Raw genomic sequence first — 8,247 nt, 5'->3', positions numbered from 1 at the left:
TATGAAAATAAAGTCAACATCTTCAAAATCTTCCACATGATGTTCTTAGAAGTAGGAGCCTATAACTATAAATATCTATTAAATATTACTGTATTGAGTGTAACTCCATACCTTCAAGCAGAAATCATATTTTTGCAGTTGTATGCATGGTTCCCTTGTGTTAGTTACTTTACTCATTGTTGTGACCAAATGCCTGAAAGGAAGCAGCTTAAGGAAGGAACAGGTTTATCTAGCTTATGATTTCAAGGATATCCACTCCAGCAATGCACCAAAGATATACTGGTAGGAGCAGGAGGTCACCTGGCCACATTGCATTCCTAGTCAGGAAGCAGAGAGAGGACAGAAAGTATAACCGACTGTAAAACCTAAGGCTGGTGAGACTCACTCACTTCCTCCAGGAAGGCTCCACGCCCTAAAGGTTCCGCAGACCTCTCCCTCAATTACACCATGTTCTGGGGACCATCTATTCAAACACATGAGCCTATGGGAGATATTCCATCCTCAAGCAACAACATTCAACCATCATACATGGATGGTGTTGCAGTCAGATTAGCATTGCTGGTAGAAATCACCCAATCAAGAGCAGCTTGTGGGAAAAAAAGAGATTTACTTTGGCTTACAGGCTCAAGGGGGAAGCTCCATCATGGCAGGAGAAAACGATGGCCTGAGCAGAGGGTGGACCTCACCCCCTGGCCAGCATTAGGTGGACAATAGCAACAGTACAACGTGCCAAACACTGGCAAGAGGACACTGGCTTTAACACCCATAAGCCCATCCCCAAAAATACACTGCCTTCAAGAGGTGTTAATTCCAAATCTCCATCAGCTGGGAACCTAGCATTCAGAACACCTAAGTTTATTGGGGACACCTGAGTCAAACCACCACAGATGATATAATGAAAAACTCTGTCAGAGTTGTTAAATGATCTAAGGACAAAGAACAAATGTATTTCATTTCACAAGCGCTTGCCTGTGAAGCCTAAGGACCCCGGTTCGAGGCTCGGTTCCCCAGGTCCCACGTTAGCCAGATGCACAAGGGGGCGAACGCGTCTGGAGTTCGTTTGCAGAGGCTGGAAGCCCTGGCGTGCCCATTCTCTCTCTCCCTCTATCTGTCTTTCTCTCTGTGTCTGTCGCTCTCAAATAAGTAAATAAATTAAAAAAAAATTAAAATGGGGGAAAGTTTTAAGGAAAACATCAAGGTTTTTCTAAATCTTAAGAAATCAATATTTCTCAGGTGAAGGTATACATAGAAGAGAAAATGTAGCTAATTATCACTTTGCTGCAAAACTATGAGAAAACAGAACTAGGACTGGAGATATAGCTCAATGGCAGAAGACTTGACTGCAGTGTGAAATGCCTTAGGTCCAATTCCTAATGATTAAAAAAAATTGTTTATCTTCCATTTGTTCATAGGAATGTTCCCAAGTTCCAAATGATTTAGAAGAGAGATTAATGAGTATAATACAGAGAAAATAAAAATGCATTTTCATCAAAGCTTCTGCAATTCATCTTTATGGGATCTCGACACCGTAAGAACCCTAAATTCAACAGTCTTATATATTCTGCCTGAGTGTACACTATCCCAGTGATCTTTTTTTTTAAATTATTTATTTATTTATTTGAGAGCGACAGACACAGAGAGAAAGACAGATAGAAGGAGAGAGAGAGAATGGGCGCGCCAGGGCCTCCAGCCTCTGCAAACGAACTCCAGACGCGTGCGCCCCCTTGTGCATCTGGCTAACGTGGGACCTGGGGAACCGAGCCTCGAACCGGGGTCCTTAGGCATCACAGGCAAGCGCTTAACCGCTAAGCCATCTCTCCAGCCCCCCAGTGATCTTTTATGTGGCTTCTTTTGTGGAAAACTGATTAAAATCAATTAGGGTGACATGTCATTGACTGGCCTGGTTTGACTCATGCATAACAAAAAGACAGAAGAAAAAGCTTAAAAGGTAATAATAACAAGCCACATGTTTTTACTCCTAAATTGCAGATGTCTGTTTCTTAATGGATGAACAACTGAAATTTCAAAGCACTTACTTCAAGCATATCTAAATGTCTTGAATCAATTAGCTACATTAAAGATTTTATTAATATTATCTCCATTTTCAAAGGCACTTAAAAGAATTCATCCTTGATGTTTTGTATGGAGTGTGTTCTATCTTCCCCCTGCCTTTGAAAAGTGATAAGATTTACAGTCTGTGTCCCTTCCCACTTGTGTGCTTGATTATGTGTGCACACTCTGTGTGGCAGATTGATTATTTTGTGTGTACTAAATCATATGATTCCTATGAGTTGTAGATCCAAAGAAAAGAAAGCAAGCTTCTATTCCCTGCATAACATATGGAAAGGGGAATACAGTGGACAACAAGGAATAAGGAAGGTGGAAGGAGAGGAAAAAAGAAGGTAAGAGGGTGAACATGAGCACATATGGGACATTTGTCCAGTTTGTGTAACTTTATACAATGTATTCTACTTTGCCACTTTAAAAATCCTATAGCCCAGGCATGGTGCTGCAGGCCAGTAATCCTAGCACTCATGGTGCTGAGGTAGAAGGATCAAGAGTTCAAGGACAACCTGGGCTACCTATAGGGTAGACACTGTCTCAAGAAAGGAAAAAGAATGGGTAAAAGGGCAGGAATGGGGGAGAGGTATAGGAAAAGAAGGAGGGAAGGCTCAACAAAACCAAGTTATATATGAAAATACCATGATCAAATCTATTTCTATGTTAATTTAAGAAGTAAAAATACACACATATATATAATTATAATGAGTTTCTGCCACACAACCACTGCAATGACTAAAATTATTTTTTAAAAAATGACAATACTAATGTTGGTAAGATATAAAACACCCAGAATTTTCACTCACAGGCAAAGGAAGCTATAAACTGGATCACTTTCAAAGACTCTTGGGGGGAGAGTTGGAGATATGGATTAATAGTTAAGGTGCTTGCCTGCAAAGCCAAAGGACCCAGGCTTGACTCCCTAGGACCCACATAAGCTAGATGCACAAGGGGACACATGCATCTGGAGTTCTTTGCAGTGGCTGGAGGCCCTGGCACACCCATTTCATTCCCCTCTCCCCCTCTCTTTCTCTCTTCCCACCTGCATATTTCTGAATCTCTCAAACAACCAAATAAAGACTCTTTGAGGGCTGGGAAAATGGCTCAGTAATGAAAGGTGCTTGCTGCTCAAGCACGAGAGCCTGCAAGGGCCTGAGTTTAATTCCCCAGCACCCACATAAACAGATGAGCATGGTCATGCACATCTGTAACCTGAGTCTTGCAGTAGCAGAGAGCAGAAAATCACTGGGGCTGACTGACCTATACTGAGGGCTTCTATAAGAGACGCCCTAAGTGGAAAATGACAACTCAGGGTTGAGAGAAAGACTCTATCTCAAGGAAACAGGCAGTGGAGCATGAAGAAGAAGACACCTGACCTTCTGCTCTGGCCTCTGCACACATGTGTACAGGGCATATGCCACGTCACGCACATGTATACACTACGTACACATCACATCACATACCACCCCACACATACTCTATATACACACATGCCAAAAAACCCCATTGACCAAGTAAATCACATACTCATGATGCATGAATTCTTCTTTTTAAAGAATATATACCACAAAATATATACGCAAGTACATGAAAAACACAAGATTATACACTGAAGCATTTTATAGCAACCTGACCATCACACATGGCATAGATAAGGAACTCTGTAATATTTATTAAATGATTCAGGGGCAGACATCAAGGGCCCAGTGACTACCCATAGTGGAATGGATGAATGGGTTATGGGTGTACTCATTCAATGAGCTTTACAAATATAAAAATCAGGATCCATATAAAGAAACTGTGCCAGGAGTGGTGGCACAGGTCTTTAATCCCAGCACTTGGGAGGCAGAGGTAGGAGGATCACCATGAGTTCAAGGCCACCCTGAGACTACGTAGTAAATTCCAGGTCAGCCTGGACTAGTGTGAAACCATACCTTGAAAAAAACAAGAAGAAAGAAAGAAAGAAGAAAGAGAAAAAGAAGGAGGGAAGGAAGGAAGAAAGGAAGAAAAGAAATTGTGTTCCATGGGACAATTTGAATGAATGCCATGTGTGTGGTATTAAGTACCAATAGCTGAACTCAAAAGAACAGACACTGTATGGGCTTACTGTCATAAATGTCAAAAAAAGGGGTGGGGGGACTGAAGAGATGGTTTAGCAGTTAAGAAGCTAAAAGACCCAGGTTTGATTCCCCAGAACCCACATAAGCCAGATGCACAAGGAGCACATGCATCTGGAGTTCTTTTGCAGTGGCTAGAGGCCCTGGCATGCCCTGTCTCTCTCTGTCTCTCTTCTATCTCTCTCTGTGCTTGCAAATATATTTAAAAAAAAATAAAGCCTAAAAAATGTAAAAAAAATAAAAAAAAGTGAAACCAAAATGTGGTGCTAGTAGCCAGGTTAGAAGTTACCTGAGGGGGAGATTAGTGACCAGAAAGGTATATCTAACTATAAGATGTTTAAAATGTCCCACTTCTTTTTTATAAGTATTCTTATTTATTTATCTATTTATTTATTTGAGAGAAGAGAGAGAAAGAGGCAGATGGAGAGGGAGAATGGGTGTGCCAGGGTCTGGAGCCACTGCGAACAAATTGCAGACACACGCACCACCTTGTGCATCTAGCTTACGTGGGTCCTGGGGAGCAGAAACCTAGGTCTTTTGGCTTTGCAGACAAAGTGCTGCAAGCGCTAAGCTCTCTCTCCAGCCCAAAATGTCCCACTCCTTGCCCGGATGATACCAATTTGAAAAATGTTCACTTGGGGGAAAATGACTGAACTCCAGACTAAAACTACATGCAATTCTCTTTAGGTAAGTTATAATTTAATTGCAATGAATTTACTAGTAAAGAAATAAAACAAAAAAGAAGAAAATTTTCTGAAGTAAATAGGCTCTTGCTTCCTTGCTCACCCACTCACCCCTTCTGCTGCTCCATGTGCCTGCCACACTGTGATACAGCCAAGAGCTCCCCACCAGGGCTCTGCTCCATGCACTTTCTAGACCACAGAACTGTGAGCAAAACCAACCTCTTTCCTGCATACATTATTTTGTATCGAGTATCCCATTGTACTAATATAAAACATAGTAACCCCAAAGCTTACCTTATACAAAACCTACCTCTGTGATAGTGAAACTAAAACAAAGAACTCTTATTCCTTCTGTGATGAGAATGGGATGATTTCCAAGACAGATCCAAGAGATATCCTATCTCAAAGCCATCGTCTTTCCTAGGTAAAGCTAAAAGTGGTACTGGAATTACAGACCTTGCATTTTATCATCTTGGTTGATTTATACAGATGTGAGATACAGGGCTACTGAGGTGAACATGGCATGACTTCTCCCATCGAGGAGCACAGATATTTTATTACTGAATTACACAGATATGTTTATTACTGAATACCCAACACCTGGAACTTGCCAAACCATGGTATATGCTTCATTGATAGTTCTATAGTGAATTAGTGAGCGAATCAGTAGCATAGACATGACAATAATCACCATGTAATGAAATATGCTGGTTGACTATCCTTCACCTGAATGCTGGTATTCTACATTTTGGGTTTTCTCATATTTGAATCTTTGCACACTAAATCAGTTGAACAGCCCTTCTCTGAACATCTTATATCTGAAATTCTCCAAAGTCTCACACAGGGTCTGAGCGCTGTGCCGGTCTCAGGTTTTGGAACATTATGGAATTTGGGTTTTCATGTTAAGGATGCACCACATGTAGCAGCTTATTTGACAGGCTTCAGTGGAACAAGAGAAAGTAGTGACTTCGACAATCGGGATGAAACTAGTAGACTGAGCCCTGAAGAACTTTCTTCAGTTTGTTGAGGGACAATAATGCACATTGGGGGTGGGGGGACACCATGGCATGCCAGGGATATAGCTTAGAGATAGATCACTTGCCTAGCATGTGTAAGGCCCTGGGTTCATCCTTAGTACTGTCAGAAAAGGAAATAAAGACAAAGAAACCTCCATGAATATATGTACATGTATGTATGTAGCTGTGCGCATATGCATGTATGTATTTATGCGTACATGTATGTGTGCACAGTTAGTTTACTCTTCAACAGTCCAACCATTGAAAAGTGTGGAAATGTGGGTGACTCAAAGAGGACAAAGTAAATAGTCTATTAGTACCCTGTAATGAGGGACCCAGTATTTCTGTTTTAGGAAGAGAGGGGTGAAGCTTTGTAGGTGGCATGTCATAGTAGAATGAGAGAACATGTGCATTTTATGTACTCAGGGTCAACCTGCACTAGATTCCAGGTGGTGGTTGGCAGGCTGGGTTTCACGGGACCCTGGCGAGTCTCAGAGGTCCTGTCAAATAGTCCACGCTGCAGCGACGGTGGCATGCAAAGGCCGCCTCCTCTGATTGACTAACTAAACTCCTCTTGTACCTGTTTTCTTTTTTTAATTAATCAGTTAGTTTGCTAGCACAGTGAGAAAGATACAGAAAGAGAGAATGGGTGTGCCAGGACCTCCAGCCACGACAAATGACCTCCAGACACATGTGCCACTGTGTCCATCTGGCTTTATGTTGGTACTAGGGAATCAAACTCTGGTCATTAGGCTTTGCAGGCAAGCACCTTAACCACTCAGCGATTTCTCCAGCCCTTGTATCTGTTTTCTGCATTGGACTCTTCTGTGACATATCACTAGACATGTTATTATCTATATAACTGTATAGTTAGTCTATGATTTAAAAATAAAGTGCATAAACCACTGATCTATGCAGCACAAATTCACAGAGTAACTGAACAGCCATTTGTTGTGCTTTGTGTCAATACAATTCAATCATTGTAAGAGAAAAGAAAATTCCTTACTGGTTATTGATTTTTTTACCCATTTAATATCATGTTCTCCCCCAGTTTTCCTCCTCCCTTAGAAGAATTGTCTAGTTATAATTTTAACAGTACAAGAGATGATGCCACTGCCGTTGTCTTAGAGATGAGGAAAGTGTCATTGTGTTAATTGTAGTTTCCCCTCCTTGTTCTCATATTCTGGTGAGTCCTTTGTGGAATAGGTTGCATACTGGGCACTGTGAGACCCTTCATGCATGCATCTCTGTTCACTATGAGATCTTCATGAATACATCTCTGTTGCCATCCACATTTGATGGCTGGAGGTAAGAAATAAAATAGTTCTATCTAGTGATCCTCGTATATATATATATATATACTGAACGGTGACCACATCCCTCCACACCTTTCCCGCTCTTTCTTTCCTCCCCTTTCCTATTGACCCTCTTTGTCCTGCTTATTCGTTTCATAGCCCCTCTTTTTACTTTTTATTTTGAGGCAAGTTGCCCAGACTGGCCTTGAACTTGTGATCCTCCTAGTAGTTGAAACCGCAGGTCTTTGTCATCAGGTCTAGCCAAAATGTGCTTTCAAAGTGCAGAAAGCTCAAGGCAAATTACCAAGTAAAAGATTATGAATAACAGGCCTTTGAAACCTAGAATTCAACTGCATCCTGCTCCTTAGACTGTGCTGCCAGGGGCATTTAGCCATGGGAAGAGGAATTTCTCTTCCTGTTTGGGGCAGGGGTAAAACTGAAAAATTTTAGAACATGTGAAAGAAGCAGTATTGTAGTTACATGGCTGGTATTGATTTACTGTGAAAGTAGTTGTGGGGAAAGCATCACCTGTGAAACCAAAATAATTTGAGAGTAAAAAGAATAGGCTTTGTTAAAAAAAAGAATTGATGGGCTGGGCATGGTGGCACATGCCTTTAATCCCAGCACTCGGGAGGCAGAGGTAGGAGGATTGCCGAGAGTTTGAGGCCACCCTGAGACTACATAGTTAATTCCAGGTCAGCCTGGACCAGAGTGAGACCCTACCTCGAAAAACAAAAACAAAACAAAACAAAACAAAAATTGATGGTTTAAGGGCTGGAGAGATTGCTTAGCAGTTAAGGCATTTGCCTGCAAAGCCAAAAGTCCCAGGTTCAATTCTCCAGAACCCATGTTAGCCAGCTGCACAAGGGGGCGCACGCATCTGGAGTTCATTTGCAATGGCTGGAAGCCCTGGCACGCCCATTCTCTCTCTCTCTTCCTCTATCTAATAAACAAATAAAAATAAAAATATATCTTAAAAAATTGATGGCTTAAACCAAATGTGGTGGAACACTAGTGCAATTCCAGGATTTAGGAGTACAAAGTAAAAAAAAAAGAAGGCTGTAAGTTTGAGGTC

This window comes from Jaculus jaculus, chromosome 2 (assembly GCF_020740685.1).
Source record: "Jaculus jaculus isolate mJacJac1 chromosome 2, mJacJac1.mat.Y.cur, whole genome shotgun sequence".
In the NCBI taxonomy this organism is placed as follows: Eukaryota; Metazoa; Chordata; class Mammalia; order Rodentia; family Dipodidae; genus Jaculus; species Jaculus jaculus.
This window is presented reverse-complemented; position numbering follows the sequence as displayed.